The sequence below is a fragment of the Globicephala melas genome, chromosome 21, assembly GCF_963455315.2.
Source record: "Globicephala melas chromosome 21, mGloMel1.2, whole genome shotgun sequence".
NCBI classification, from domain to species: Eukaryota; Metazoa; Chordata; class Mammalia; order Artiodactyla; family Delphinidae; genus Globicephala; species Globicephala melas.
This window is the reverse complement of record NC_083334.1, coordinates 22084978-22095898: the sequence shown is the minus strand read 5'-3', so window position 1 is coordinate 22095898 and position 10921 is coordinate 22084978. Positions and strand designations below refer to the sequence as shown.

Genomic DNA, 10921 nt, shown 5'->3' with positions numbered 1-10921 from the left:
TGGATTCTGGTCCTGCCTCTGCGTTGACTCTTGGGGTCTTTGGTCAGTCCTTTTTTCTTCTCAGTGCCTCCATAGACCCACCTGTACTGTGTGGCTACAAATATTTGCTTAGGATCATTTTAGCAGCTGTGAAGTGTCCTGGGATCTTTGAATGAAAGACGCTCTATTAAAGCTTATGAGCCAAGTGACGACTCTGGCCCCATGTGCACAGCAGAGCTCTGCAGGAGACAGACTGGGCCCATTCATCCTTCATACAGGCCTAACTTTATCCCAAAGCCTCACTGTTGGCCAGGGCTGCAGGGCTCGTCAGAGAACGGAGCGGTCCTTGCACTTTCAAAGTGCCCTCTATTTAGTAGGGTTGCTTTTTTTTTCTTTTTTCTTTTTCTGTTTTTTTTAACCATTGCATATTAGTAAAGGTAAAACAACTATCCAAGAAAAAGGACAATCATGAAAGAAGGAGGCCCTTCTCAAGGGAGATCTGTTGATCAGGGCATTAAAAAGTCAAGGATATCATTTTGCCTGGAGTTGGAATTTATACTATTAGCACATTGGACACTCCTGCATAAATATCAGAGTGCCATTTTTGCATGTATTTTTGCAGACTTGTGTGTGTTGGTTCAGAGTGTCCACTGTGCAGGAGAGCAGAGCTAAGAATGAATAGTAGGGTATGTGCAGGGCCAGCCAGGCTTAAGTGTGAGTAGTTTTGCTTCTCCAACATGGCTCCCCTGTTGCAACCCATAACCCTGCATCTGTCTCGGGGTGTTAGCCTTAGAGCTCGCATCTGCAGCCTGCCTGAATCTCAGGACCCTCTCTCTACCTCCCCACCCGCCTTTCCTCCAGGAACTTTACTGAAAGAACAGTAGGTCTCTGCTTGCTCCCTCCTCAGTCCATTTCGTCTTCTTTGTCTTTGAACTCATCACCAGCCCCAGGGGCCAGGTGTCCCATCAAGATACCATCCCCGGCTGTGGATGTCTAAGAAATGTGGCACTCCCTTGGGAGTCTCCACTCCCTGTGTCATCAGCAGAAACCTTCGTAGATGCTCAGGCACCGTGGTCTCTAGTATCACCCCTTTTCTGGGTGTGCAGAGCATAACTCCCCTTTGCTCTCACAGAATAATGCAAACATCTAGGCAGGCGTACCAAGGCCTCACACTCCACGGTCTGTGTCTTCCCGTTTGACTCCCACTCTCCTCCCTCACCTCTCTGCTCCTCAAGCCCGGCCACACTGTTCTCCTTTCTGTTCTTCAGACTCATCCAAGTTCATTCCCACTTTGCACTTCTGCTGGTCCCTGTCTCTAGGACACTCTGCCCACCCAAACTGGCAGGTCGGCTCCTTCTTAGCATTCAGATCTTTACTTAAATGTCAACTCTCAGAGGTTAATTCCTTGGGGATCTTGTCTAGAACAGTCCTCCCCACTCAGTCACTTACATATTGTACAGCTTGTCTTCAGACTTTGGGAACGACTGACAATTACTGATGCCGTGTATGAGCTGACACATATATTTCTCTGTCCCTCCAGCACCAGAATAGAGACTCCATGACCAGGGACCTAGTCTGGCACCCTCAGCGCTGTATCCTCAACACTATGTAATGTATCTGGCCCTTGGTAGGCTCTCTATACAAACATTTGTTAAATTAGTCAATGAATGAACAAACTAGAAATCTTTGTTATGGATTCCAAAAGGTTGCCAGTGAACTTCATCGCTCAAACCTAACAGTGTCAGGCATTGTCACTGGGAGTCCCATCTGGACCCCCTGGAAGGCCACGGTGCTGGACCTCAGCTGGTTTGCAGCATCCCAGCCACTGGGAAGCCCAGGGCTTGCCTGTGGCTAGTAGACCATGATATTTGGGGTGAGGCAAAAATCAGCCTCCAAAACTCATCAGAGAGTCCTACTGGGCCACAACTAGTTGGAGGATAGGCTAGCAGGAAGATCCTGGTATGAAGCATAGAACATAAAGTGGGGAAAGCGGCCCAGAGAGAGAGCCTGGAGGGATTCCCAGATCCACAAGAACACGTGTCCTTTGTTGAAGGCCCCTGTGGTTTGGGCTGAGCAAGTGAAGGAGCAGTTCGAGTAGCTTGGTTCAGTCACACAGTGACGACAACCTTCTCCTGAAGGCGTGAGCTGCCTCGGCTGCCCCTCAGTCTACTGCTGAGGACCTGATGCCGGGTCCTGGTGTGGGGGTCTAGGTGGGGCAGGGCGGGAGTATTCATTGCTGATTAAGCCTTTCTTGCTGCAGAGTAGAGAATGCACTCAGAGGAGGGGCAGTTCTCATAAAAGGTCACCAAGGAGGTTACTGAGCTGTTCGGAAAAGAGCTGGCAACGACAGAAAGGAGGAAGAGAAGGAGATGCACGCAAGAGGAATTACTGATTCAGAACTGAAAAAAATATGAATTAGATCAGATTAGATGGACGGAATGGGGAAGAAGGAAGATGCCATGAGGCCTGGGAAATCTAAGCTTGTTCGTCTGCACAGAGGCTGTCAGATGCGTAAGAACAGCAAGGCCGGGACAGGATGAGGAGGGTAGTGCTCTTTGTCTCGGGACAGGCTGAATTTGACAAGCTCATAGGCCCTCCAGAGAGAGGTTTCTTCCATAAACAGATGGAAATATAGGCCTAGAGCATAAGAGAATGGAAGAAATTGTATTATTTTAAGTAAAATGAGGCTCTAAAAGGAATCAAGAATTTTAGTGGAAGGAGAGGCACCGGGAGGACAGTTTTTTGTTTTATTTATTTTTATTTTTCAATTTAAAAAATTTTTTTATTATTATTATTTTGTATTTTGGCCACACCATGAGGCATGTAGGATGGTTCCCCGACCAGGTATCGAACCCTGGCCTCCACAGTGAAGGCGTGGAATCCTAACCACTAGGCAACCAGGAAACTCCCCAGGAGGACATTTTCAACTTGAATAAAACTAATACTGATTAAGGTAAAGCCTGAAGCTGGTGGACAGTTTCTTATTCAAATGGAGGGGCTGGTTTAATTTTTGTAATGGATCATGAGGTTTCAGAAATCAGCTTTGCTTCGAAAAGAGAACCCAGGGCTTCCCCGGTGGCGCAGTGGTTGAGAGTCTGCCTGCTGATGCAGGGGACACGGGTTCATGCCCCGGTCTGGGAAGATCCCACATGCCGCGGAGTGGCTGGGCCTGTGAGCCATGGCCGCTGAGCCTGCGCGTCCGGAGCCTATGCTCTGCAACGGGAGAGGCCACAGCAGTGAGACGCCCGCGTACCACACACAAAAAAAATAATAATAAAAAAAGAGAACCCAGGAGCATCTTTAGAGGGGCAGAGACCCACGGAGGACAACACCGAAGGGCCAAATCCGGAGAGTATAGTTGTTCCTAATAAAACGGGGACGACGACTTCTCCTGCTCAATGCAGCTGTCCTCACCATGACCCCCAGAGAAGGTCACTTTGTGCATGCAATTCTGACAACATCGTGCTTTAAAAAATCACGTTATTAATACTAACCATGAAAGCAAAACCAAATTGTGGTCTCTTCTTGCCCCCAAGTAAAGAAAACCAAAGCATCAGAGATGAAAAGAAGACAATAGACAAAGATCGGAAAACAGAGCAAACCCTAGAGAACACGTGCAAAACCAAAACAATTAATTACTAACTATGCGAGGTGGAATATAGAACAAAAGGAGTCCTAAAAGACCCCCTGCCCCCCCAAAAAGAACCAAATAGTAACTTAAAAATGTGAGGAAAGATAGTCACATTTCATAAGCCAATGTTACAGCAATGAGAGAATATTCATGATGTAGCCTTGGGCCCTGCTTGCTGAGTTCTTGTAACAAGCTCTGGGCCAGGGCTAAAAATATCAAGGAACAGGAATAGTCAGGAGTTAGGGATGAGGCTACCAGCCAGCGCTGGTAACAAGGAGAAGGTAACGTGGGGTGAGGCCGATGGAAAGCAGGGCAGTTCTCGGCCGAGAACAGGAGGAGAAGCCCCTCAGGTCAGCCCCCAAGGCTACAGCAGAGAGGAACACTCACGGCCTTAGGTGGCTGGGCCTCTGCTGCGGCTTCTGCCACGAATCCTGCCCCACAGGTCACCTCCAGCTTCCCCTGGAAATGGGCTTCTTCCTCTTAAAATACAGTGTGGCCAGAGAGTGGACTCTAATATTTCTTGAGGGTCTTGGAGGGCCTCCAGGCAGTGTGGACCAGGAAATAGGAGAGGGTTTGGTGGTCAAATGAACTTGAGACACCCTGTGTCTAAAACCTCCTTTGAATTCACATGCTCGTGAGCATATTCAAGGCTCTGAGAAGTTCTGCTATTAAAAAACCCAGTTTAATCAACCCCCAAAACATGCCGAAAAGCTAGAGATCTACAAAACGTGCTTTATCTTCGCCGCCTTATGCTTATTATTCTGAATAACAAGGACAATAATATTCACGGCCACCAAATTTGATCTGGCCCATCTGTGCCCGTCCCCTCTCACTGTCATGTGTTTCCGCTTTAAAACTGCCTGTTAAATTTGAAGGGCACAACTTTCTCCAAGGAGGTTATCTGAGTAGGGATGTATCCTGGTTGGAACTTCTGAGCATCCCCCGGGGAAACCGCGGTACTAACTGTCAACGTATTTGTAGAACATCCTGTGTTACAAAGCACTTTGACAGAAATCTGATTACTTATCATCTCTCACTGTAATACAGTGACGGCATGTGGGAAGCTGAGCTGATTCCCTTCTAGGAGTGCAGCAAAACAAGTTTGGTTTATGGAGGAGTTAAATCAGAAAGCTGAAGATTTAGAGTAATTATATCCCCACTTTCTACAGAAGCTTCCACTGGTCAAGACTACACTCACGGCTGCCTCAGAGGTTCCTCCCCCACTGATCCCTTCTCAAGTTTAACCTCTAATTACTTGACAAGGATGCTGGCTGAACAGGTAACTTTATATTGGAAAACCTAAGACTCATATTATTTTTCAGTTCCTTGCTGAGTTATCTGATGATGATACTGTTGCCAACAGGATCAAGTCCAAGTACCTTAGCTTCTCTTCACATTTGACAGCGACCCAGCTTTCCAACTTCACCTCCAATCACTTTCCCACCCCATGCACGGTGTTCCCGCTCCCCCGCAACCACCAGCCACTTCCTGAATAGGGCTTGCTTCATCCAAACCCTGCATCTCAACACACACACTCTGTGTCCTGTTCCTGGCTGTCCTTTCCTTTCTCTGCCTGCAAAACCTTGCCAGCCCCAAGGCAGAGCCAGTCACTCCTTCCCCTGGGCCCCCCAGTCCTCTGTACTTAGTTCTAGATAGTTCTAGATAACACCGATCCTTCTGGAATTGTCTGTGTGCCCTCTGGAGCTTCTGGAAAACAGCGCCTACGTTTCATCCATCATGGCACGCCCTGGGCCTCGTGCAGTGCCTAATGGCACACAGACGGTGCTGAAGAGACTTTCATTGAATGGATGACTCAGTTAGGCACTGTCTTTGACAGAAGAATCTCTGGGTTTGTGTTGAGACAAAAAAGCGTACCAATCACCAATCAGCAGCAGTCAATGGAGAGCGGCAAGAGGGAGGCGCCAGAGCTGGCACTGGCCTCACTAAGTGAGGGAAGGGACGGGCCTGGGCCCAGTGGGCGCTGATCGCAATCTCTGGGGAAAGAGGTATATATGAGATTTTTAGAAGATGCTTTTCAAAAAGAGAATGGATTATACGAGGATGAGAAACAGTGGCCCAGGACTGCATTCAAGGTGAGCCACACTGGATAAGAAAGGGAGGAAGAGACAGGGCAAAGGACTGTCCCCTGGCCCCCTGCTAGGGTGAAGGGGGATCCTCCTGCACTGTGAGGGGCTCCTGGACTCAGAGACCTCCCGGCTGGGGGTCAGGCTGGGCAAACTCCCCATCTTCAGCCTCCCTGGCATAGATTACGCTTGTGCTCAGCTTCTCCTGGATGGGGAGGGAAACTCATAAATTATTTACCAGTTTTTCCCTTACTTTTATGATGTTTCCTTTTCATAGTTAACCTTCGATTACTTGATTAAGATCACTAAGAAGAGCTTAGTTCAGTCTAAGCTCAGTCCACCCTTGTTATCTTTCCTCAGAATCCCTGAACTCAGAGGGACTTAAACCAAACATCCGGACATTTAGCTCAGCAGTGCCTACAGCCTCTAGCGACCCCAGGTAAGTAGGAAAGGTGCCCAGCAAACAGGGCGAGTAGTAGAGGTTGCACCTATTTTCTGAGATTACCCACATGAGGGAGGCAGAACTGTCGTTAAATTATGTTTGTTTATAGAAGTCGCTTTACCTTTCTGAGCCTAAAAGTCACAGACCATTGCAACTAAAAGGGACTTTGGAGTTTACTTAGTTCTTCCCATTTCATTTCACAAGATGGAAAGGGACAGTGGGAGAAGTGGAATTCAAACTTTCTAACAGACTTAGTAGAATTCTATAGCTCATTTCCCCTAGAGAACTGAGATGCAGTTTAAAGTGCTTTTAAATGACCACCATGTCCTGATTTATTCTCCAGAAGCAGGACAGCAAATACGAGGATGGGGACTGAAGTGAGGAAAACACGCTGAACCAATGGACACGAAAAGAAGCGTGATTAAGAAGAGGCTGCCTGAACTCATTCGGATTAATTCCACTCTAAAGAAATCCTCGAATAGAGGAAACACCATAAAATATTGATGAAATAAAGGAAAATACTGAGTTACCCACTCCTTCTTAAAATGTATTAATGAACAGATCCAGTGAGAAGTTTATATGTCTTAACTGTGAATTCAATAAACATCACTGGCATCTGATCTGTACTAAGTCCATGGGGATTAGAGTAAAAGTAAGGATGTACATATGAATAATGAGAAGAGCAAACGTTTATGGAGGGCTACCACGTTGCAGGCGCTGGGCTAAGAACTAGCTCATTTAACCTTAATCGTAAGTATGACTGTTTGCCCATTTTACAGGTAAGGAAACGGAAACTTAGGACAGGGAAGTAACTTGCTTGAGGTCCCAGAGCTGGCAGGTGGCGGTGCTGAGTTTCTGACTCAGGTCAGCCAGAGTTCCTAACCATTAGGCCCTAGTGACTCCCAGGGGAAAGATCCCTGGAGCTTGTAGTCGGAAGGGTAGGGCGCACGGGAACAAGGAGTCCATAATGATAGGGCCTCCCACTGGGAAAGGGGATAGTTAAGGAGGAGTCACAAGGAAGGTAACACTAGAGCAGGAGGTTAAAGAATGAAGGAAGAGACGTCCACTTGGAGAGAAGTGGGGAAAGTTTGCTTTAGGGACTGTGCCACGATAACCAGAAGCATCATACCTGGAGCCGAGGAAGAACCACATGGTGCTGGGGTCACACCAACCATACCCCAGAGACTCAGCTTTGGGCCTAAAGCCAGTTTCAGAAAGAGAACACTCTTGTTGCAATCAGCACGAGTTCTAAGACCTGCAGCCCACTGGTGGCAACTGCTGGTGGCCGTCAGCGCTGTCTCCTTGCAGCTTGGCCCACTGTGGCCTCCCCAGGTAGCGAGCTGGACACCGCTCCAGGGTAGACTAGCCTGGGGGCTGTGGAGGGTGAGGGTGCGGCGACACAGAGCTGCCACGAACCAGGCAAGTCACTGAAGACCGCGTCAGGTCAGTGCACCTCCTCCAGAACGGTCCCCCTTTCCACAGCCCATGGCTTTATTCAGCCTCAGTGCCTGCAGGTGAGCCAAGTGTGGCCGTGGACAGATCCGGAAGAAAGACGAGAGATGTGACAAAGGAAAAGCAGGGTCCCACAGGTGCTATTGATGCCCAAGGCATTGCTTTGTGCTTTCTTAAAATCATGGCTAACACATGGACACTAGTCAACTGAGCAGTCCCAGGGCCCCTGGTAATATTCGCTCACTTCTCCTTAGAGAGACATCCCTTTTCTCTCTCGAAAACTAGAGTTTTTCTTTTTCCATTTTCTGCCCTTAACCGTCTCTGATGCTCCCTTTCCTTTCTCTCAGTTTCTTCCATCAGCCTCTGATGGACTCGCCCCAGGGCCTGCAGCTCCAGGCCCAGACTTTTGCTTGGAAGGGCAGCGTGCCGCTGTGGTCACGGGCCACTCAATCTGAATCCACTTGGAGAGCTGGACCAATGCAGAGCCCTGGGCCCCGCTCCAGACCCACTGACACAGTCCTGCCGAGCTGGGAGCTGCATTTTCAACAGTGCTTCCAGCTCACTTTTTGCTCACTGAAGTTTGAAAATCACTGCCCTGGGGACCCAGACACTGGAAACTTTCAGATCTCCGATCTTTTCCTCCATCTCTCCCATGGAACCTTCTTTGGTAAATGGAGATGCTGAGAAGGTACAGAGCAGTCCAGGGCTTAGCCTTTCCCGGTTGTCTTGTGTTAACTCATCTGTCTCCTCTGCTGGACTGTGAGTCTCTAGGATGGACATCAGGTTCTACTCGGCTCTCCAACCCTGGGTGGTGCCTGGGTCACCATGGACGCTCCACTACTGTTCGTGGAACGAATAAATTGTTGATGTAGCAAACCCTGCTCTCTTTTCTCCTATCCTTTCCTCCTCTCCTTTCTCTTGGGGGCCCCCTTGGCCTTGGGCACAAAACACAAATGTTTTAAGAGATGGTTAATATTTAAAGGGACAGAGTCAGGCATAGGCCGGGCAACGGCTGCTTGCTCAACTGACAAACAAATCCACCTTCTTCTGTTCTTTCCTAAGCCAACAGGAAGCAGCCAGGAGATGGTCACTCACCCAGCCAGGGCCCAGAACCACCATCCTCCCCTCCCACACAGCAATTTCACAATGTTGCTGACACCTGGGGCTATAAATAGTCTTTACTAAGAAGCCACACCTGGGGACTGAGCAGGCCGGATGCGTGATCCCTATTTGCTGCCCCTTCCAACAAGTGGAGAAAAAAATTTTTAAGTGTCACTTAGAAGAATCCAAGCCTGGGCAAAGTATTCTGCCTCTACCTTGGAGTTCTGTCGGCTCCCCCAGGTTCGGACTGCATTTTAGGGTCTCTGACACATTCTGCTTATCGTTGTCCAATAGGAAACTTTGTCCTGCTCATAATAATGAAGATAATGGTGATGAAAGTAATTTTTTAGTAGATCTTCCTCCCCCCACTCCATTCCTATGATCTCTTGTGAGTGGATCACTGTAGTGTTTTCCACACCGATTCACGTCCTCCCTCGCTCCAGTCTACAAGATCAATTCTCCTACACACTTGCTTTTTTCATGGTTTTTCCCTGTTCAGAATTTTTCACTCTTCCCATTATATGTAACAGTGGCCTACAGTGTTTTAAATGCATACCCTGATTCTCAACGTATATATCAATGTGCTACTATGGATTCATATAAAATATTAGGAAAGCTTACTTTCATTGTTAATCTTCGACAAACGTAAATATAAACAGCAGTTCTAATATTTTCTCCCTGTACTCCAATGGACCATTTTGGACACCACTGACAATGGCTGAGATTGAATCATTTTGTTGGGTCACCAAAGCCTTCTAAGACCTAGTTCCAGGTCATTCATTCATTCACTCAACATTTCTTAGTGACTAATATGGCCAGGCATGGGGCTAGGCTCAGGGGATAATAAGTAGTTAGAGCCCCAATAGATCAGGAGCTTACAGGTGAGTGGAGGAGATAAACCCATAACTAACTAACTCTTGGAGAGACTTATGTATCGTCAGAGATGTTTGCACAAAACCTTAAGGGAGAATAGAGAAAAGAAATAACTTTGCCTGTGAGAGTCAGGAAAGGCTTCTTGAGGACTATGTGAGCTGGGTCTTGAAGGATGAGTAGGAGTTCACCAAATCACAAAAAAGAAAAAGGGCCTTCTAGGCACAGAGCAGAGCATAGGCAAAAGGCACAAAGGTAATAAAAGAATATGGTACATTTGAGAAGGGACAAGTAGTTCACAGAAGTTGGTGGATTACATGGGGAGTGACAGAGGATGAGGATTAGAAAGGAAGGCTGAGGTCAAATCATGGAGGACCTTGTCTGCCATACCAATTAAGTTTGGATTTTATCCTGAAGTTAGTGGGAGTCATGGGATGTTTTTACAAACTACATTCTCCTCTAAATGTGTTTTTACCTGTCTTCCCCAGAGGAATGGCAGAATATGAAGTAGAAATAAAATCAGCAGTTCCTCAGGGCAGGGCTGGCACACCTTCCCTCCCCTGAATGTGCCACCAAAGATGTCTGTCCCTTCTCAGGGTGCCTATGAAGCTGGTGGCCTGGGCTACTTGGGAGGTCCTACAGCAAGGGCCACAGCCGCCAGACAGCAGGATGCGCCCCTCCCCAAAGTCTAAAGGCAAGTTCAAGAATGTCCAGTGTTAGGATGGAAGCTAACAAGGACTCACACTCCTTGTCCGGGATTAATGGTTATTAGGAAGGCTTCGTTACGAGATTCGGACATGTCTCTCGTACACTCTCAGGAGTTGATCAACCCAAACTTTAGTAAAAACCAAAGTCTTGGAATATAACACAATAACAGATGCACATAGCGTAAACGAAACTGAAATTGGAGAGTAAGAATTTTTTATTTCTTTGTCTCCCCAGTTTTCTGGGTGGCAGACACGACCATCTACCTTCTCTCTTTATTACACTCTTACTAAGAAACTGATGTTTATACAGTGTTCCCAAATAAGCCTTTCATCTGTTAGGGTCATTAGTATGTCCAATTCCTCTCCTAAGAAGCTTTACCATAAAAATCTCCTTAGAATAGAGTTTTCATTCATTTAATCAACCCGCATTGTGTGCCGAATGGTTGCCAGGCACTGTCCTTGGCTAGGCTTTTATGTCTAAAGTATTTTCCTTCATTTGTGAAAATGACACACATGGCCACCTTCTCTACAATGGGTCCTTTGGGTTGTTTTTCCCAGGAGGATGTTAGACTTACCCTGAACCCTCCACAATTTCCCTCTTGTGACCAGGGCCAGGCAGTTATAAGATCCTTGGTCCATGTTTGAGGTGGTCTGT

General features: G+C 47.4%; 1 long non-coding RNA gene across 1 annotated transcript; it reads left to right on the top strand.

The window, feature by feature from the left end:
- The first annotated feature begins 5566 nt into the window (after nt 1-5566).
- On the top strand, nt 5567-6660 carry LOC132594389 (uncharacterized). Its single transcript, XR_009560541.1, has 3 exons — nt 5567-5703; nt 6055-6133; nt 6480-6660. It is a non-coding gene; the product is annotated as an uncharacterized lncRNA (long non-coding RNA).
- Nucleotides 6661-10921: the final 4261 nt, after the last annotated feature.